The 22298-nt window shown below is 46.9% G+C and overlaps 1 long non-coding RNA gene across 1 annotated transcript; it reads right to left on the bottom strand.

The window, feature by feature from the left end:
• Positions 1 to 444: 444 nt before the first annotated feature.
• LOC140903217 (uncharacterized) lies at positions 445 to 17850 on the bottom strand. Its single transcript, XR_012156186.1, has 3 exons — positions 17766 to 17850; positions 1124 to 1202; positions 445 to 661 (listed from the first exon to the last, which is right to left on the bottom strand). It is a non-coding gene; the product is annotated as an uncharacterized lncRNA (long non-coding RNA).
• Positions 17851 to 22298: the final 4448 nt, after the last annotated feature.

Below are 22298 nucleotides of genomic sequence, written 5' to 3'. Positions count from 1 at the left end.
CCCAGCGGCTGATAATAAGTGTCATGGAGACAGAGCCTCAGCGGATGTAAATTGGCATAGCTCAGCATAACACCACATGGACTTTAATGAAGCAACGCCAATTTATACCAGCTGAGCACCTGATCCGGTGTCTGGAGTGCTTAGGGACACCCCCTGGAGTTTCCATCAGTGGGTGAGAGAGTGCAGGAGCGACTGGCCACATGTGAGCACCGGGGTCAGGAGAGGAGATAGAACAGATCCAAAAGGAAGCACGTTTCCCAATTTTCCCTGTGCCTGCTTTCTGTTTCTCATAGGAGCGCCTCTCTCTTTTCCCTCTTCCTCCTTCTCTTCTTCCCGCCTCCCCACTCACTACTCCTTTCTTTCTCTGCTGCCCCATCCCTCTTTGCTCCCTGCCCCTGAAACGTATCAGTTAGACTTACCAGCATACTCCCTTCTAAACAGGTGCAGTCACCACTCAATGCATTTTAATTACCCCTTCAAGGGCCCTTGTCACAGTGCGTTGGGAGTTCCAAGATGAATTTTCCTGAGGATTATGCGTGCGTCTGAGCTCTAGTTAGTCAGATTGTAGCATCCTTGTCAGGAACGGTCAGTTTGTCTGTCTCTTTGGAGCAGCTGTCTCATTCACTTCCCATCTCTCTGCTTGCGCTAATAGAAAACAAACCTGTTGATAAAGAAAACATGGCCATTAGGTAGCTTGGCTGTTGGGCGGAAGAAAAAAAATGAAGGCCAAGATTTGCAACCATAGGAGACTAAAGTTAGGCTCCTAAATCATGATTTCAGTTCCTAAATCAGAAGTGCAGAGAACCCAGCAACATCAATTGACTTCCCTGGGAGGTGCTGGGAGTGGGATTTTCAAAAGACACGTAAGTGACTTAGGCGCAAAAATTCCACAGGGACTTGTGCTTCCAAATCATTTAGGCACCTTTGAAAATCCTGCCTTATGTGCTCAGGGCTTGTGAAAATCAGGTCACCCATTTAGGAGCCGAAATGTGGACCTAGTAGTGTAACTTTTAGACTCTTATTTTTGAAATCCTTGGCCTAAGAGAGAGAGATTTTCAAAAGGCATACATGGCAGGTGCCTAGTTCCCATTGCAAGTCAACAGAAGTCAGGCTCCTCACTTACCATTGTCACTGCAAATCTCCCCATAATGGGGGAAGTATCTGTGTCCAGGTCTGGAAAGCACCTTCATGCCGACAGTTGGCTGGAAAACAAACCTCCATAGTCACAAAACAGCTCAAACATTTTTATTACCATTTTCCCCCTCAAAAAATATTTTTCTGTCGACAGTTTCTGACCAGCTGCACTCAACAGGCTGGAGCCCAGTGCGGTCCATGTAGACCTACTGGCTTCACTGGGTGGTGGATCTGCCTCTGTGTGCAGTTATAGAGGGTGAGAAAGCTGCTTTTAACCATTTTGCCTTCTATTTTGCATTGTGCGCCTCCTGTCACATCTCAAATTTCCCGTTAACAAATCCTTCTGGTCCTGCAGGGGATTCCTCAGAAGGTTCATTGATCCATCTCTTCAGACTCGCTTGCCGGGTTATTCCCGATGTTTAGCTCGTCAGATTGTTTTTATTATAAATATTCTTTTCAAGAGAATCTGCAGTCACCAGGGTTTGGGTCTCTCGGATTGTTTTGCAAAGCATGTGTGGATACATGCCTGCGTACCCACCCACAAACCTGTGAAACATAAGAATAACGTGTAGCTACGTGTTAAGGGTTTAAAAGCATTGCACTGTCTCTCAGGGCCAAAGCTCGGGTTGCCAAGTAGCTTTGAATGGTTATCCTTGCATGGCTCTAAACAGAGCTGGGTCTGGGCATATTCACCCTCTGTGTGTGTTACAGCACTGTGCCTGCGTGCTTCCATTAATGTTCACGTGGGTGGGGCACGCCCTTTGGCATGGATCCTCGTGGATACCTTAGCTCCATGCCCCAGGACATGCCCTCTTCACTGGGCCCTTGCATTTAGTGTGCATGCAACCAGGGCCAGTGTGCACGGCGCCCTGGCACATGCATTCATGTCCTTGCAACGCAGCAGTCTACATTGGGTCCTTGCACGTCAGGTCCATGGCACGATCTGCACTGGGCCCTCCTGCTTGTGTTTGTGCCCAGCTGATGAGGCACGGTATGCACGGGGCATTATTATCCATGCAGCTGGACCCAAGCATTCCACTGGGGTTTCATATGTGCCTTAATGCAGCATGCTGGTGTTAGTGTCCCTTTCAGCAATAGACCCTCTTCCATGCATTACTGTCCATGAGGGAACTCTCCTAGTCTCCCTATCCCAGGGCACCTCCACACCGTGAGACCCAGCACTGCAGGCCCTCTGCTTCTCCCTCCTCCAGACTTCAGGGGCCTGTACAGTGACTTGGCCCTGCAACCACTTCAGTGTCTCAGCCCTTCCAGGGTAACAGTGTCCAAGCTGACAGGAATCAAAACTCCCCCAGAGCACTTCTGGGGCTCAGTCCCCCACCTACTCTCCATCCCTCTTGCCAGTTCTGGTGAATTTCTCCTCACTCTGTTCCAGAGGGTTCCCTCCCAGGGCATTCTCCCTGCACCCCCGGCTCCTCCTGAGCCACTGACCTACAGGACTTCTTCCCTAGAGTCTCTCTTCTCCTTAGGAGTCTTCTTCTGCCCTTTCCCTTCAGGGACAGTCCCAGCATACAAGCTCACTCCAGCAGGCTGTCAGGAACCAGAGAGAAGAAATTCCCATCTCCCTCTCTCCTAGGTCTCTTCCCCCTCTTGTCCTTCCTTTATAGGAACCACCCAGTCTGCTTCTCCCCAGCTGGGTTTAATTCTTAATTACCCACCCCTCCTCCAGGTGCCACAGAATAGGCTAATTGGTCTCTCTGCTTCCCCAGGACCCTGTCACTGCCAGTGTGGGGTTTATACATGATCACAGGCACACGCTCAGCGCTGGGCTTGTATAAGTGTGTAGCCAATCATTTTAGTTTATTATTTATTGATTGTGTGATGTTATAATTAATTAATACGTTATAGGATGTATATTTATTGTATGTTAATTAAAGTTAATTTGTAGGATTATAAAAGTATAAGGTTGATCAATATTTAAAGGAACCAAGTAATAGACATAAGTAAGACAAGCTGAAATGTAAGAACCTGTAGGTTGAGGTCTGCAAGACTTTAGCTTAGCTATTTTAGGCCTTGGAGACAAGAAATGATGACATAAGTAACCGGAAAATAACCCGATGCCCTTAAAGTATGGGAAAAGAGGTACAAAATGGTAATATTGTGCAAAATTGCCCAGAAGATTAATATTAGATCATAAAAATACTGTAAAGGTGCATTTGTCTCCCACGTGTGTCTTAACCACAGGATACAGGTTGTGTGTCAATGCTAATGAAAATAAAGGGAACTTACACAGTTTATAGAAAGTTGGGGTCCTTAAGTTTCCAGGGGACACAGACCAATCAGAGAAAAGAGGGTTGACACTTTTTATGGACATGCGCAGAATGTAGCTACAGACAGAATCACAGTATAAAAAGGGGGTGCCCAGAACAGGAAAATTGAGCTCCCTAGGGGAGGCTCCAGCATGAACCATCCCTCTACTGATGATCAAACCATGAGAGACCCATCAGACCCTAACCCTGCTATTAAGGATGTGAGTAGAACTATATTTGTAACTTCTGAATAGGTCTGTATAGAATTTCGATATGCTTGGGTAATTATAACTTTCATTGTAACTTTAATAAAACTTGTAAAACAGACGAGACTTTGTACTGGTGAGTGTCTGTGTGGTCACTACCCTTGATCTGTCTGTGTTCCTAGAGACTCTAACTCTAAAACAAGTAGCAGGGGTGACTTTCCCTCTGCTAAGATTGAAACTGTAGCCACCAGAGCCGAACCCAGGGTGGTGTAATACCACATTCCAAAATTCACTTTAAATAAACTAAAAGGCCACAAGCGTCAGTGGGGTGGAGATGCCACACCGATAGCAAGGGAGACAGGGATGGAAGCCGCCCCGATGAGACAAGCAGGTAAAAAGCAAACTAGCCTTCATTGCCTGTCACACTGCTGAGAGGCTTTATTTCAGGCTCCAAGTGGGATCATCATAATCTTCCCTTTCTCCTGGGCTGTTTCAAAGTGATTGCAACCCAGGGTTATCTTGTAAGGCAGTGCCACCCACTGATACTTTGTCAGCCCAGGGAAAGAGAGAGACAAGGTGAAATGGCACCAGTATAGACTCCTGTCCATGCAAACCCCACAAATGTATCCCAGCTTCCCTGGGTTGGCGAGCAGGAAGTGCTCGGGTGGATGTCCCACTCCTGCGGACAGATACACGTGTCCGCATGCAGACGAACACGCATGTCTACCCACCCACACATGTACGTGCCCATGATTTCATTGTAAGGGAATTTCTAGCATGTGTTTTGGAACTAGATATTGATTATTATTATTATTATCATAATGACCATGATTTATCAGTTAGGGCTGGTTGAAATGTTTTCTCAAAAAATTTTTAAATTGAAAAATGGCACATTTTCCCCATGGGAAATTAATGTTTTGGTCAACAATTCCTTTTTTTTTTTTTTGGACAAAAGACTGAAACCCACAAAATTTTTACATTTATCTGCCCGCCCCTGCTTCTCTCCATTCAAAGGGAAAAAAGGGAAGAGGCACTTAGGATAAAACTGAAAAACAAAATGTTCATTTTTTGTTGAGTGGAAAAACTGAAAAATTCAGAGAAGGTTTTAAACAAAATGAAAATCTGTTGTTTCATTTGATTTTTTTGCAGAAAATATGTAGCATTTATAATCTGCTCTTCTATTACGAATGATCAATCATCACTTATTAATTAGAGTCCAATTCCTTAAGAAAGGGGCAATTGATTAGGATTTTCCCGCTCTCTTACTGTTACAGATTCATTCATTCAAGAGAAGTTATCAATGATTTGCTGTCAAACTGGGGGTGTACCTAGCGGGGCCATGCAGGAGTCAGTCCTGGGTCTGGGACTATTCAATATTTTCATTAATGACTTGGATAATGGAGTGGAGAGTATGCCTATAAAATTTGCAGATGAAACCAAGCTAGGAGGGGTTGCAAGCTCTTTGGAGGGCAGGATTAGAATTCAAAATGACCTTGACAAATTGGAGAATTGGTCTGAATTCAACATGATGAAATTCAGTAAAGACAAGTGCAAAGTACCACACATAGGAAGGAAAAATCAAACGCTCACCTACAACACGGGAATTACTGGCTAGGTGGTCGTACTGCTGAAAAGGATCTGGGAGTTACACTGCATCACAAATTGAATGTGAGCCAACAATGTGATGCAGTTGCGAAAAACACTATTATCATTCTAAGGTGTATTAACAGGAGCGTCGTATGTAAGACACGGGAGGTAATTGTCCTGCTCTACTCAGCCCTGGTGAGGCTTCAGCTGGAGCATTGTGTCCAATTCGGGGTGCCCCACTTTAGGAAAGATGTGGACAAGCTGGACAGAGTCCAGAGGAGTGAAACAAAAATGATAGGTTTAGAAAACCTGACCTCCGAGGAAAGGTTAAAAACACTAGACATGTTTAGTCTGGAGAAAAGAAGACTGAGGGGGGAACCAATAACAGTCTTCAAATTCGTTAAGGGCCGTTATTGAGAAGACGGGGATCAGTTGTTCTCCATGTCTACTGAAGGTAGGACAAGAAGCAATGGGCTTAATCTGAAGCAAGAGAGATTTAGGTTAGATATTAGGAAAAGCTTTCGAACTACATTTCTATGATTACATGGTAACACAGGACTGCACCTTGGATGCACAAAGGTGAAAGGGGAGCGTAGATGAAAAAGGCATCTGGGAAAGTCCTGGCTCCATTGAAGTAAATGGCTAAATTCCCATGAATTTTAGTGGGGTCAGGATTTCACCCACTGAATTTACCGAGCCATTGACAAGCAACACAGATGAGGAAGAGACTGGAGGCAATCAGGGTTTTTCTAGGTGAGGGAAATTTGCACCCATGCAAATCTCTAACAGACCCACTTCTCTGCCGCAAAACGGGACTTACACTGGTGCAGTTTACCCTGCAGTCTGACTGCCCTGCACTGACACTGTGTAGGCCCCATCTTACCCCAATGCAGGGTGTTTACCCTGGACACTCACACTCGTATAACTACAATGGTGCAACATGTCCCAGGATACACAAGGCCTTAGAAGGAGAGATTACAAGAACTGAAGATGTAAGTGAATGGTGGGGCAGGACAACGGTCCCCAAGTACATAAGAACATAGGAACGGTCATACTGGGTCAGACCAAAAGTCCATCAAGCCCAGTATCCTGTCCTCTGACAGTGGCCAATGGCAGATGCCCCAAAGGGAATGAACAGACAGGTTAGCATCAAGTGATCCATCCCCTGTCACCCAATCCCAGCTTCTGGCAAACAGAGGCAAGGGACACCATTCCTGCCCATCCTGGCTAATAGCCATTGATGGACCTATCTTCCATGAGTCTCTCTAGCTCCCTTTTGAACCCCGTCATAGTACTGGCCTTCACAACTCCCTCTGGCAAAGAGTTCCAGAGGTTGACAGTGCGTTGCGTGAAAAAATACTTTCTTGTGTTTGTTTTAAGACTGCTATCTATTAATTTCATTTGGTGGCCCCTTGTTCTTGTGTTATGAGAAGGAGTAAATAACACTTCCTTATTTCCTTTCTCTATATGACTCATGATTTTATAGACCTCTATCATGTCCCTCCTTCGCCATCTCTTTTCCAAGCTGAAAAGTCCCAATTTTATTAATCTCTCCTCGTACGGAAGCCGTTCTATATCCCTAATCATTTTTGTTGCCCTTTTATGAACCTTTTCCAATTCCAATATATCTCTTTTGAGATGGGGCAACCACATCTGCCCGCAGTATTCAAGGTGTGGGCGTACCATGGATTTATATTGAGGAGAGGGAGGAAGAGCGATTGTGTTATATGCAGGGATCTGGGTGCAATTAGGGTGAAATCTCAGGAGCAGCTCCCTGACAGCGAGAGCTGAGGGCTGTGGCGCGCCTCCCAGGGGAATCAGAGGAAGGCCCATCACTAGCTGAGACATTTACACTCAGACTGGACAAAATACTGGCTATTATTCTGTAGGGAGGATACTATTTTAGCTGGGGGAAATGAGCCAAATCACCTCAAGGGGCCTTTCTTTTGCTGAGCTTTTTGACTTCCAGTAATGTCCAATCTCCCAGGAATTTGCCCCAGGGTGATGTTTAAGATGGAGAAGGGCCTGGAGCAGGACACCAAGTCTAAGCACCTCAATGTGTTGGGGGGTTCAAAATCTGGAGGTGACTCGGAGCCAGCTGGGGGTTTATTAAAACCACAACAATGTATGTCTGCACCTGCAGTGAAAGTCATCAGCCAAGATTACTTCCTCTGGGTGAGGGGAAGATGATGCCTCTCTTTCTTCAAACCTGGGCAGTGCGTCAATGTTAGGTGGGAGGTATCCATTTCCAAGCATGGAAACAAAACAGCCAGGGGCACCTGTGAGTGGTAAGGAAGCAAGAATGGGCATTCAAAGCTGGAGCTGGGGCGGACATGGTTGTCCCATCCTGTGATCATCGAAAAATGTTCCTGTCCCAAATAGGAGGAAAAGTCGAAGGGGTGAACATTTTCCCAGAACAAAAATTTGAAAAACATTTTCAGTCTGGATCAATTGAAACATTTTGTGTAGATCATTTTGAAACATTTCATGCCCATCTCTTGTCTTTAAAAAAAAAAATCCAAACATTTTAGTCCAAATTTACTAAAATTTCAAAACAAAAATCTGCGTCAACTTGAAAAATCAAAACTTACCAGTTCAATAATGTCAACACTTGATGTTTTGACAATTCCAAACCCTTTTCCCCGCTCCCCCCACAACATTTCCGAGTCGGGAGATTGGTCAACATCAACCCTGTTTTGCAAACAGTTTCCGTTTCAGCAATTCAGTATTTTCCATCAAAAACAGGTTGATTGAAAAATTCCCGACCAGCTTTGTTCGGAGCGTCTGGTGAGAATCAGGACAACAGAGCAGCGCTGGAGAACTATGTTAATTTAGGGTGCAGGGGATCAGAGAGATGGAATCCATGCCCTAGCCTGGGATCAGTGCACGGGTCTGCAATGCCAACACACAACTCACCCACCGGCCACATCCCCTGCTCTGTGTACTGGCTGGAGTAGCAGCTATAGTCCCTCCTCACCATTTTGCAGTGTGTTGGGGCCACGCTTCTGCAGCTGATCTGGATAAAACTGGGTGCTGTCCAGTCTCCATTACCTGACTCAGAGGGCCGTTTGGATGTTGAATTGCTGCCTGGTTAAAGGACCCCGCAGCCCCACTGAGCCTGTACTATTCTCCAGGCACAGGCTTTCCTATCCAGTCCACCTCCCCTTGTGATCTCCCTGTGGAACATCTCTCTCCTTTCTGCAGCTGCCCTGAAAATAAACGTACCCTGGTCACTTTTCGGGGCATGCTCATAAGTAGCGTACAAAGGGCTGCTACATGATTGCGAGCTGTTGTCATCAACGAATAATCAATTGTTATAGAGTCCAGCAGGTCAAAAGGATGCTTATAACTCTCTCTGACACCTGCTACTGATGTACAGAGCCATCTTGAAGTATACCACTCCTGTCTGCAACATGCTTATAACGTTGGTCAATCCTTCGGTCATTGCTTATGAACTCATTATAGGTGGGCCCTTCATATAAAGTCTGACCAGCTCCCTCTTCTCCCCAGTCCCTCCGGGGCCCCACTCAGTGACTTAGGAGTGGGCCAAAGGGTTTCTCCCCAATACATTGTTTGGGGACTGAGCGTCTTTACTAGAGGGCTGAGAATACAATTTGCTTTATTGCCCCCGGGCTCTGATTTGTAAAAATGGAAAGTCTCCCCTCCCTGATACCTTTCATCCCCACTTGAGATCTGCCCTAGGGATCCTCCAACCAGCCCCTCTTCCGTCCTCAGGAAATCTCCAGTCCCCCACTCTGCCCCTCCCACTCCCTCAGAGATCCATCATTCTCCTGATCTGCCCCGCCCTCCCGGGATCTTTCAACCCTCCAATCAGCCCCTTCCTCTCCCTCAGGGATCTTCCAATCCCCGAATCTGGCCTTCCCACAGGATCCTCCATTCCCCTCCCTAATGGATTATCCAACTCCAACCTCCCCCGCCCCCCCCCCCCGTTTTCCCTGGCCTCTGGAGACCTGCTAGCCTCCTGATCAGCCACTCCCATTCCAGTCCTCCCAGATAGTCTCCTCCAGTAACTGATGGCTCTCTGAGCCTGTTTCCTTAGGCCTCTAGTTTGCTTGCTTTTTGCAGTCCTCATCCTTGTTCCCTCCCCTCCTCCTCTCTTCTTTCCTCTCCTCCTGAGTATCTCTCCCCTGGCCCATCTGCAGCCTGCAGTCCTGCCACTCTTATGCAGGCCTGGGCTGTATGTTGCTCTCAGTCATCTCAGTGCTCCCGCCTTCCCAAGGAGCCAGTGGAAATGTCACTGGTGGGATAATCAGCATGTTGCTCACGTCCCTTAATTGCTCTCCAAGTGCCCGGCAGCAGATGCGATGCCTGTTTGAAAGGAAGGTTTTGGCCTTTGGCACATTATTGATGGGCTGCTGATAGGCCCCTTTGTTGACAAGCAATTTTATCCCCTTTGCTGTACAATTTTCTTTTTTAAGACAGCCCTTTTGGAGACAGTCGATTTTAAAAATGGAGCTGAGCTAGGTGAATAAATAGACTCCAGGCTTAATCCTCAAAGGCATGCATGGGGGGCTAAGAGTGAGCAGCATTCTTCACTACATTTAACAAGACTACACACAAGAAACAAAAGCTTGCGGGATGAATGGGTTGGGGGTGGGGGTGGGGGGAGTCCTTTTGTTGCCCTTCTTCCTAGTCCCAGCAATGAGATGTTGACTTGCAGTACATTGCAGTACTTGCAGTCAGCCACTAAGCATCTCTGTGTGTGCTGTAGAGCTCCAGACAAGATGTGGTCCCTGGTTAACAAGTAAGAGAAAGCTGGGACTCAAGCTGTGTGGAAGTCCGCTTGTATCGATCGTTTGTAGTTCTTTTATTTAATAAATAACTCCTGTTTGAGATGGACTATGATTTCCTGCATCGTAGCAGTCCCCATTCACCGTCTCAAAGGCAATACAATAATAAAATGTGGTTGCTTCTTGCTGTCCTGTGTGCCAGCTGAAAGGAATGTCTAAGAAGAGAGTGAAGCACTTCCTTGCTGCCCACCAGTGCCAGAGGTAGAGATTCTTAGAGCCCTGCGTGGATACAAAATTTATGTCCGCATCCGATGCACAAAAATGGTGCCTGGATATCCACGGATTTGAAGGGCTCTAGAGATTCTCCATGAATAATATAGGGCCTCTGATGCACAGATGAGCAGTTTTCACTCCCTCCAGTAGAGGGCAGTGGTGCACATGCACACGGAGTCAGATCCCTAAAACAGAATTGAGACCCGTACGGTCTAATTATTTATACTATGGGTCGTGTCTTGAGGCTTCAATCACGTTGTGCCAGATACTGCACATACACATAGTAAGAGATCGATCCTACCCCAAAGAACCTGCAATACAAATCTGACTTGTTTTTGGCAAAAATAGCTGGGTTTCTATACTCTGGTGTCAAAACATAACCAAGCCTTCAACCGAACCCTATCCAAACCCTCAGTCTCTCTATGACCAATGACCAAGCATGCTGCTGAAAAGGAATGAATTTCTTTCCTCTCTGAAACAGTGTCCCCTGGAATGGTTTTGTGATTTAATGAACCCCAGCCAAGCTGCTTTGCTCAAGAGCTGGGGGTGTGCTCTTTCCTTGTGGGTAGGTGGGCACCAATATAGCTGGCTAGCCCCCCTAATGGATGCCCGTTCAGCATTGTAACTCCTGCATTAGGCAGAGACTGCACCTGTGAGAGCCCAGGGAAGTTCTCCTGCAATGGTCTGAATGTAATGATCTCCGCCAGGCTCCTAGCCAGCCCTAGGTGAGGACGGTTTGCAGATCTGTGCTGGGGGGCTGCTCTGAGGAGCACAGGGAAAAGCTTAGACTCCGAGCTTAAGGGGGAGGGATAGCTCAGTGGTTTGAGCATTGGCCTGCTAAACCCAGAGTTGTGAGCTCAATCCTTGAGGGGACCATTTAGGGATCTGGGGCAAAAATTGGGGATTGGTCCTGCTTTGAGCAGGGGGTTGGACTACATGACCTCCTGAGGTCCCTTCCAACCCTGATATTCTATGATGCGTTCACCAGCACCGAAAGGGAAAATGGACACAGTTTGATTGCAGAGGAAAAGTAAAAATCCAAGGGGGGCTGATCTCCAGAATACTCCCAACCTCCAGTGACTTGATTGTTCGGCTCTGCAAAAGGGGCTTGCGGGGTGGGGGGGAGGTCCTCAAATTTCATAGTGCTCTCTGAGCCAGTACGGCAAAACCATAAGCCTCACTTGAAAAAGCTACTACACCTGTTATATTCATTTTCACAGTGTCCTGCATGATCACAACTATGCAACTAGGTCTGTCACACCATTGAAACTTATTACATACATTGCATCCACGTAACTCCCTGGAGCTGTGTGTCACATCCCCGTATTCCTCATGCGGTGGAGTATACATGCACCATATTGATCCATGTATGTTACACACAATGGGGTCCATTCTCTCGCTGACAGCAGGACTCTGATGCACTACAATTCTCATAAAAGGTAACAGGAGTTGTATCCAATGCCTTCCTTCACTTATATACTGGCAGAGGAATAAACGCCCTGGTATGTACAAGAGTTAGGTGAACGGAGGCGGGAAAATCATATAATTTATTTTTATAAGTCATGAAATTAATCAAATAAATTATTCAGCAAATATTATCCAATCAGCTCCAGTGTGAACTATCCCGGGTGGCATGAAAAAAAAAGTGTGAATAAATAGGCCTATATCTGAAATCTAATCAGCATGTCATGGTGAGGAGTGCGATAAAAAAAAATTCCAAGCTAGATTAGATTTAATATATTAGGAAGATAAAATAAGATAATAAATAGATCAGGTAAGATAGAGATAGATAGATGGGTGTGTATAGATAGATAGATGTGTAGGAGGGTGATAGATTGATAGATAGATAGATAATCTTCCTTTCAAACCAGACATGACAAGATAATAACAGTTTGAACTTCTCTGGTCCCATTCACCCCAGGATTTCAAGAGCTTTACAAGTGTCAGCTAATTAAGTCTCCCAATCCCCCGGGGTCTGGGAACCGGATAAATTTAGCTATGCCCATTTGACGGTAGGGAACGGAGGCACAGAGATATGATCCACTGCCAGGATTAAGATTAAAAACAGCATTGGAAAACTCTATCAAGCAGTTCTGCTTTCTTGGGTTAGTTTTCTGCTGCCCTGCATCTGGGCCATAATTTACACCAGCGAAAAACTCTGATAAAATCTAAAGAGCCACGACCTTATGCTCCTTCAAATCCCTTTTCATGGCACATCTCTGCTGTGTTACCTTCGCAACTCAGCCTGATGATCATGGCTCAGAAACTGGCAAGCTGCAGCTCTCCCTTTTCTTCTTTTCTCTTCATACTCCCTACCTCCACACCCAGTGGAATAAAACAAATAAACTGCAATACATGTAACTAACAAAGCTGGGCCAATTCTTTCCAGGCTAGTATGGTGTATTTCCATCCCCCACACCATTCCTTATGTCTTTATATCATAATCCCTTTGGGGGGGGCAGCATTTCTGTTTTCTGTTTATGCAGTGCCTGGCACAATAGAACCCCAATGTTCAGGATTACAATACGTCCCCCTGAATTCAGGGTATCTTTCTGGTCGGAACTCTGTGGTTCCTCAGGAAAACTTCCCATTGATTTCCTTGAATTCAGTGGGAGTTCTGAGCGCAAATGCAGAACTGGGCCCCTAACTGGGATTTTTACTTCCCAGGTCTCAGGATTATACTGAACAGGGGGCTCTTAAATAAAGCTTGGTCCCTGGGTTTACATTGCTTTGTGTCACTGATTCTCAGCCTACCTTTAGCTGGCAACACAGAGTGACGGAATAGTTGATTAGCTAGAATTACAGACCACAGCATTCATAATTTTGGGTGTTTAACTGAAAAGCCTTGGAATTGCCCTCCCCAAGGACTGTGCAATTTTATCCTTTCTTTTAAGGGAACTCTCTAGTTTAATGGCAGGGTGCATTGTCACCTCTGGGTAGCAAGGGAGAGCTGATGCTGCATACTGCTTCTGGCTTGGAAAGTCGGAATCCATGCAATGTTGATTTGTGTTGGGTTCTTGCAAGTGAGTCATAAACCATGCCTCAAGATTTTCAACAGACGTTCATAATTTGGGGTGCCTTAGATTTGTGGGTACCACCCCTGATTTTCAGAGGGGTAGGTTCTCAGCACTTTCTGAAAATCAAGGCCCTATAAGGTGTCATGTTGGGGACCCAAAATCACAAGTCACTTTTGAAAGTCACAATCCATATTTCTTATATGAATTGGCCATACTGTACTGCCTGGAGAAATGCTTGATAAGAGAGAGGGGCTTCTGCAAAGCATTATGGGACAAATCCAGCCTGCAGCCCTGATTCAGGAAAGCACCCAGCTGCGTGTTTAACTTTAAACACTTACTTAGCTCCCACTGAAGTCACTGAGTACAGGCTTAAAGTTATGCACATGCTTAATTGCTCTTCTGAATCAGGGCCCTAATGCAGCGTGGGGAATAGGATTTAGGCCTCATGTGTGAAACCTCCAGGGTCCATTAAAAAAAAGAAAAAAAGAGAGAGAGAAAGGAAGGATTGAAAGTTATTTATGGCATAAATTTGCCCCTTTGCCAAAGGCCCTGTGCTGTACTCAAGTCCTGCTAATAAGGGGTTAAGTGGTGCATGGAGTTAGTGCTGGCTTTCTGAGCAGGGATGAGTTTCACCCTCTGAGAGCCAGGCAGTGCCATTAATTGTTGTTATTTATTATTTGTTTTTCCATAGCAGCTAAGAGCCCCAGTGATGGGCCTGGACCCCAACATGCCAGGTGCTGTACAAACACAGAACAAAGAGTCTCCAAAGAGCCTGCTGTCTCCCACTGCCAGGCTACCCGCAGTGATGACATGGAGACCACAGAGTGGAGATCAGGGCAGGATTTAGGTAGCAGAACATCTGCTCCATTTTTTCCGAAAGCAAAAAACCCAAAAGATCATTCATTAAACAATCCACTCTAAAAATTCTTGTTCAGCAGCATTGTTTTGGCCCTCCTGAATGAAAAGACATTAAAGGGGACAATCCCTTTTATCTATGAACATTCCATGCAGTCACACGCAATGATATACCAACCGGTGAGATCCTCAGTGGTCTCTATTCGTTTTATACAGGCTGTTTCCTGAGTGGGGATGGAGCCTGAGCCTATCATCAAGACTCACGGGACACCTTTCTCTGCCAGTGATGTCAGGGTCCGATCCTGCCAAGACTCAAGCATGTGGATAGCGCTGCTTGTCTCACAGGAGCAAAATTACTCCCATGCTTAAGTCTTTGCTAGCTCAGACCCTGAGTGAGACTGCTTGTGTGAGTAAGGATTGCCCCTGTGACTAAAGGCTGTAGAATCACACCCGTGGCTGCGGGGCTGAGATTCATTTATTTTTCCTTTTCTTTTGTGTTTGTCCAGCATCCATCATCATAAGGTCTCCATCCCGCTCAGGCTTTTAGGCATTCTAACGACAATTTCTGGAGCTGCCTGGATACTGATTCCCATTCATTTTAATGGCAGCCAAGCCCTGCAGATCTCCTCTACAGCTTTGAAAATCTCAGTCATTAAAGTGAATACTTAATAATGTATTCTCTGTTCTTTAGTTGTTATTTTTTCCTTTTACTCCTTTTGTCTATGTGCTTAGATTAGCCTAAGTTATACATTAAAAGAAAGAATCTGTGTGGCACCCAAAATTACTAAGGGTCAGATTTACAAAGGAATTTCAGCAGGTAAAGATGCAATAGGCACCTAGCGTAATTTACACAAGTGCCTGAATGAATGAGGTGCCTAACTCCCATTGACTTTAATGGGAGGTTGGCACCTAACCCACGTAGGCACTTTTGAGAATCCCACTAGGTGCCAATCTGGATCTTTTGGCCCTGAAGACCTTTGTAAATTTGGCCCTAAGTTCATTCAGTTTTAAGGACAGGACTTAAATAATGCTTCACCTGCAGATTTCACTACTAGATGATCAAAACAAGTAGAAAATCATTCCGGGGAAGGTAAAGCTAACTCCCACGACATTTTCACCGCTTGCCTTTTAATCTGTTCTGTGCCTTTTAGCAAGATCCTAGCATAATTCAACAAGATTATTATTATTTTTGCTTCCTTAGCAACAGAGTTCTCTGGAAAGGCCTGATTTACCTGTCCGAACTCAGGGCAAACTCCCATTAACGTCAGTGAATAGGAAAGCAAGAGAGGGCTTTTTCTTTATTCAGTATTATTCCTCCAGCCCATAAGGATCTAATTCCTGCCCTGATTCAGCAAAACACTTAAGTGTGTGCTTAAGTCCTGTTGAAATGCTTTGCAGAACAGGGGTGGACTTACTCACATGCTTAAAGTGAAGTGTGCAGTTAAGTGCTTTGCTGAGAATGGGGAGAATCGGGGTGCCTAGGGCTGTTTCGCAGTGCGGCATGTGCATTCTGTGGTCCACCACGTGTGTCTAGTGCATGTGAATGCAGATACTGGAGATGCACCTGGAGTTAAAACAGGGCCCTGTTCATCTCTTGCATGTGAATGCAGGTGTCTGTAACAAGGCCGGTGCCCAGGTCCGCATGTCAAGTTCAGGTGTCTGGGGTTGAACAAGCCTGCATAAAGGGGAGAGGATCGTAGACCTGCTTATCCAGGACATTGAAACTGTTGCAGACCTGGTGTCTGCAATCTACTCCCTCTTTCCTGCTGAGATTCCCAGCCACCTACCCGTTACCCAGCTACACACAGCCTGAAACCCCTCCAGATGCCATGATTGCAGTGGAAAAGAAGCGACGCACAGACAAATATTTGTGCAACGCACACAGAGATTGGAACAAGCTGTCTCTCTGGTGTGTGTAGATTTTGTCTGTAACAAAATTAAATAGCATAAAGGCATAGAATGATTCTCCGCCTAAGGAAACTTACATGAATTCTCTCCCTTGAAGGCTATATTGTAATATCACAGCTGGGCTTGATTTTCAGCTTACACCTTTTGCTAAATATTTTAGGGGAAGAAATCAGGAAACATTCAAGTTCAGATCTTACCCTGGATCCCCTGCTCTTCAGAGAGCTCTCTGCCTGAGCTTCTTCAGAAGAAAGGCAGGACTGAATCCCTCTGTGAGATGCATTTGGTTTGAGAACTAAAGAAAATTGCTTGTCAAGAAATAGCTGAAGGAAAAATGTTCCAAATGAATTGTAAGTCCACTTTGGTTTAACAATGCACTGCATACAATAAAATATACAGTTGAGCAGCGGGGTGTTATAGCATCTCTCCTTATAGTTTTCTTATTAAATCTCAGATTTGCTTAGACACTTACGCAGAGGATAAGAAAACAATCCCCAAAAATGCAGAAAAGGGGATCTGATGCAATATAATTTTCTAACTTCCCTCTTCTTGACTGTGTGCGTGCGTGTGTGTGTGTGCGAGCACACTCACTCATGCTTGTGGTTGGCTGTGTGGGGGGGATTGGTGAACAGATTTCTTGCCCCCGTTTATGCAGCCAGGCTTCTGCTGCAGGAAGAGAAACTGCAATGATGTGATAGATTAAATGGCTCATTAGGATAAGTGAACCCCAAGACTGTGCCATATCAAAGCAAGAACACTCAGAGGATCCAGGCACTATGTGAAAGTGGAACTGATGGGGAACAGCACTGGTGAGATGCTAAAGGGCTTTAGCAGGGAGACATTTCCCTATTCATGTTCTAGAGAAAGAAATCCCTGCAATTGTTTGTTCAACGTGCATATAGCTGCACTTACAGGAAGGCTGCAAGGCCATAACTGAAGTGCCATTCATTTTCTTTTCCAGAGGCTATTGTTGTTTTCAGGTATGTCATTCAGAAATAGAAATGTCCCAGCAATGGAGGCTAGTGAGTTGGTTTCTCAGTAAAGGTGCCCTGTCCCGCCTTTAAGAAACAATATTAAAAAAATACACTGGGGGTCTAGATGTAATGATTCAACAAAGTGACATGCTGAGCCTTGGGTTATTCTGCAGGTTGGGCCTCTGTTCAGCAAGGTATTTAAGCATGTGCTTAAATCCATCCCTAATCAACAAAATGCTTAAGCACATTAAGCACTGAAGACAATGGGACTTAAGCCCGAGCTTAAATAGAAGCACGATTTTAAGGGCTTAGCTGAATAGGGATGAGCTACCGAATATATGTTTTAGCTCAGGGGCCAGTGAGGAATTCATTCTCCGCACCAGCTCAGGAGTGACAGATTCCTGAAATATACAACATCCCCAATGGAGGGCAAGCACAGATCAACTTTAAAAGCAACTTCACAGATAGAAATTGACATCAAAACACCCGAGACCCCATGTAAGCTACATTTTTAAAAAAAGAATTATTTTAACTAACTCAGTATAAAGTTTTCAGCTCCGGGTATTCGGATGGGTTAGGTGAAGATCACAGAAAGCAATGCCTTTCTTTTCAGCTTCATAACATGCTTTCATATTTCCTGCACCCGGCCAGATCACACTGAGAAGACCCAATAGCTGGGAACGCTTCTTACCTTGACTGGTTAGGCATATTCGGCAAAACACAGCCCACATTTTCACTCTCTCCTTGCACCGGGCGAGCCCCTGAGTCCCAGCCAGATCCCAATTCAGCTAATTACCTTCTACTTCTCCCGCGTCCCTTCTAGTTTCAGCTCGATCATTTTCTCACCACTTCCCCTATTTACTTTTTGTAAAGACTGTCGCTGGACCTCGAAACGTTCATGGCAGCTGCATTTCTGAGCCCAGTAAGGGTGCAAAAACATATAGAAGAAAAAGAAAAAGAAAAAGAAAAAGAAAGAAAGAGGCACACTTTCGTATCACTTGCACGGGGAGGTGCTGCATAAAGCATATTGCTAATGAATCATCATTTCCCTTATTAACACACCCTCCCCGCCATCTCGGAGCTATCCCTCCAGCCCCAGGGGTTAGTCCACAGCCCCCCTCTAGTGGCCCATTCGGACCAATCCGTGTCAGCCCCAGACCCGGAGCTCCAGCCCTGACCTCCCCGCATCCCAGCGCCCGCCCCGAGGACACTCCCCGCCCGACACTCGCTCCAGCTCCCTCCCGGAGTCGCAGGGAAGAACCGGGGCGCTCGGGGAACTTTCCCCCGTCCCGCGGGGAGCGAGCAAATCCGCCCCACCGCCCCCGGACCCGCCTTCGCCCCCACCGGCGCTGCCAGGAGCTGTCCAGCCCCGCTGGTTCTGCCTCGGGGGCTCTGTCCAGGGTGCTGATCGGCTCCCAGCGCCTTCTTGCGGCTCCCGGGAAGCTGCCCGCCCCCGACGGCTGGAGGAGGAGAGCAGCCCCCCGCCCCCCACTTCTCGCCCCCCCCCCGGGACAGGTAAGTCCCAGCAGCGCCCTTTACCCCAAGCAAAAGGAAACAGGATTTAGCCAGTGTCTCTGCCCCACAGCAAACCCAGCAGAGTCCCTCCCTCCCTCCTTCCTTCCTTCCAATTGTCTAATGTTAGTGGACTTCATCTCCCCTTCTCCCCCCTCCTCACTGGGGGCCGGGGGAAGGAGTCAGCGACAGAACTACACGCTACAGGTGGCTGGGGCTGCACCCCCCCCCATGGCTTCCCTAGCCTGGCCCTGCAGACGACTCGCCCAGCAGCTCCCACCCCTGCCCCGGGCTCTCCCAGGAGGGCGTTAGAACCCCGCGGAAGCACTCACCTGTCCCTTAGGTCACCTGTGCAAGCCCGGGGTCCAGGAAAGCTGCCCTGCATCTGGCTGTGGGCTTTTATAGCCCGTTGGGGAGGCAGCTGGGCGGAGTGCCCGGGTGGGGGGGCTCTTTATTCTGGCCAATGAGATCTTGCTTTTTATTGCAAATGCACAGATTACATCATAGATAGTAGCCTCTGGCTTCGGCATAATAGTCTCCTCCCAGGGTGAGGGGCGGGGAGGTTGGAATGATTGCAGATAGCAACAGGTCTGTCTGTCTCTCTCTCAGGGAGGCTGAGTCTGGAGCCTCTTGCCATTGGTACAGGCTGGGCTGTGATCAGGAGCAATCTCCTCTCCAGGAAACTCGGGTGTGTGCAGGGAAAGATACACATGCAGGTAGTGCCAGGGAAGTCACTGAGGCTGTCCCTGTGTTTCAATTAAAGCAAGTGCTTAAGTGTTTTGCTGGATTGGACCAAAGTGCTCAGCACCTGGCAGGATCAAGCCATAGACAGCTAGATGAATTGATAATCCCTGTTTCTTCCACTGGGCCACCACACTTCCCAGACATGTGCCCTTCCTCCCTCCAGCATCGCGGAGTCTATGCCCCCCCCCCCCATTCATCACTGTGGCCTACTCTCATTCTAACACCCTAATCTGTAGACATAACACTGTCTGTGCTTATAAACTTATCCATCCCTCCATCTCCTCCCAGAGCCACTGGGCAGGCTTGCAAAATCAAAGCTGAGGGTATCTAATCCATTTGGTTCTCTTATAAACCTCATGCAAAAAGGCAAGACAGCTGTTTCTTAGAGTCTAGCTGCAGGACAAATCACCCCTCCAGACAAAATCCTTCCAACATGTAGCACGCACACCTCTCAGATGGTGCCTGTCCACGTTTTTCTGTATTAAGAATAATAATTAATAGTAAAAATAAATGGTTATTGATCAAGATGGTCCTAAGCCAAAACCCCAGGTTTGGTCAACCCCAAACTTTTGGAGGCATTTGAAATCCAAATCCAGATCTGAATTTTGCAACTGGCACCCTTGCTAACAATGGACTGAATGAAACTCCTGGAGTAAAAATTGTGCTCTTCTGATCTGGGTCTAGTGCAATGAGCTCATTTCTGAGTCGGAATAAATGCTATTAATCCTGATTAGAATAAAGCCAGCCACTCTGTCTCCTGCTTCTCTGTTCTGGCCTTCAGTGCAATCAAGGACTAAGGGCCAAAGCCTCAGGCTGATTTTACACCTCAGAATGTGGGTTTTGTTGCTCCCTGAAATAACAGATGGCTTTGTGAAGCGTGTGCCCTTGCTCAGACATGATGCCGTTGGTGCCCTAAGAGGCACAGACACTGATTTTCTGAAAGAAGACACGGAGGCTGAGCAGTACCTGGTCCCTGCCTATGCATCAGTCATAGCACAAAGAGTGGAGACTTGTGTGCTGGGTGAAGAAGAGGTCACAGCCTTGTCACTGTGTGTGTCCGGGAGTGATTCTCATTCAGAGGGAGCCGAATCCTGATGGCCATGACCAGTCTTCACCCAGGCAAAACCACCACACGTTTCAGGGGAAGCGGCTCAAGCTGGGATTTTCAAAAGGCACCTACAGGAGTTAGGAGCATTTCCAAAAGCACCTAAATGATTTAGGAGCATAAGTCCATTCCCTTAGGTGGCTATGCAAATCCAAGCCCGAGTATCATATGGAGTAAGAATCTCAGGATTTGGTCCAGAGTCCATGGCTATTGCTAGCCTAGTCTGGCCCTTTTTAACCTTCCCTTTGTTCCTCTCATTGCACTCCTACTCACCAGCACCTCCTGACAACCCAGCGTGGTATCGGCCTTCGCACTCTAATTCTGAGCTATAGCTAAGAGTTCTGCTCTGATTCCCCTCCAGCTTCTGGCATGCAGTGTTCTGCTCCTGACTCAGCAGGAAAAGGACCCTGCTGGGGGCGGTGTGAAGAAATGGACCATTAGGAAGCACTAGGAATAAACCCACCAGCTCTGTGTCTGTGAATGATGGCTATAGCACACAAGCGGCTGGGCCCCCAGAACGAATAAGGGATGTGGTAGCCTAGCAGGTGCTTCCCTGCCGGCTCATTTGGTAGAAACCTGAGCTGTTGGATCAGGGTTCTAGTTGTGGGTCCCCAGCAAGCAATTTAATTAGTGATTCTGGCCAGTGATTCTGGGTGCTAAACCTGAGACAGCAGGGGCCTGATTTTCAAAGGGGCTGATTCATGGGTGCTCGATATCTCTGAAAATCGAGACCAAGGTGTCTCAAGCCAGGTAACCAAAACCTGAGGATGACAAATCAGAGGTCACTTTTGAAAACGTTGACCTATGTTTTGCAACAGGCAGGACTTGTTGCAAACAGAGACCTGGAAATTCATTGCATCAGTGGCTTGAATTAATTTCCTCTGGGCTTTCTTGCTTCTCACCCAATGTTTGCTCTGGGTGAAGTTTCCTTGGCTCATTTGCATTCAGGGTCTGTCTCCATGAGGGTGAGGATGGGACAGATTTGGTTTCTGAAGGGAAAGTCTGGCGTGGACCAGCAAAGCCACAACAGGAAAGGTCGCTGTTTTACTGAATTATTTCAAGTTGTTTTCCACTCCCCGCTCAGAACAGCCGTGGAGGTAATTCAGGTAATTAGCAACCAAAACTGGGGGCGGGGGGAAGATGGGGAGAGAGAGCAAGCTGGACTTTGGCCCCAGCTGACCTGATTCATACAACATGTCTGATTAATGCACCTGGTCACATGGCAGCTGCCAGCGACTTGTTGCTGGGCATCCAGAGGTTTCCAAGGGAACCGCTCCTTCTCCCGCAGAAGCTCCTCAACAAGTGAGGGAGAGCAGCAGTTCAGAGGGCCCTGTAAACCCAGCCGAGTAGGAGAGCGGGGAGCAAAGGAGACATTCCCTACTACACAGAGATACCCCCAATGGAGAGACCCTGTGCATGGAGGTCCCCAATGCAGGGAGACTCTGACACACATAGACCCTGGACACAGAGAAGCTCCCAGACACACACAGACATCCCTACACATATACACTGACCTCCACCCCCCCACTCCCTCCCTGTACACTCACAGAATCTTTCCCTGCACACACACACACACACAAATATAAGAACGGCCATACTGGGTCAGACCAATGGTCCATCTCGCCCAATATCCTGTCTTCTGACAGTAGCCCGTGCCAGAGTGAGTGAACACAATAGGGCAATTTATCGAGTGATCCAGTCCCTGTCATCCTGTCAGCTTCTGGAAGTCAGAGGTTTAGGGAAACCCAGAGCATGGGGTTGCATCTCTGACCATCCTGGCTAATAGCCATGGATGGACCTACCCTCCAGGAACTTATCTAATTTGTTTTCGAACACAGTTATTCTTTTGGCCTTCACAACCTCTCCTGGCAAGGAGTTCCACAGGATGACTGAGTGTTGTGTGAAGTCGCACTTCCTTATGTTTGTTTTAAATCTGCTGCCTATTAATTTCATTGGGCAACCCCTGGT

Source organism: Lepidochelys kempii, chromosome 25, assembly GCF_965140265.1.
Source record: "Lepidochelys kempii isolate rLepKem1 chromosome 25, rLepKem1.hap2, whole genome shotgun sequence".
NCBI lineage: Eukaryota > Metazoa > Chordata > Testudines > Cheloniidae > Lepidochelys > Lepidochelys kempii.
Note: the sequence above shows the minus strand (reverse complement) of the source record. Positions and strands in the feature narration are given on the sequence as shown.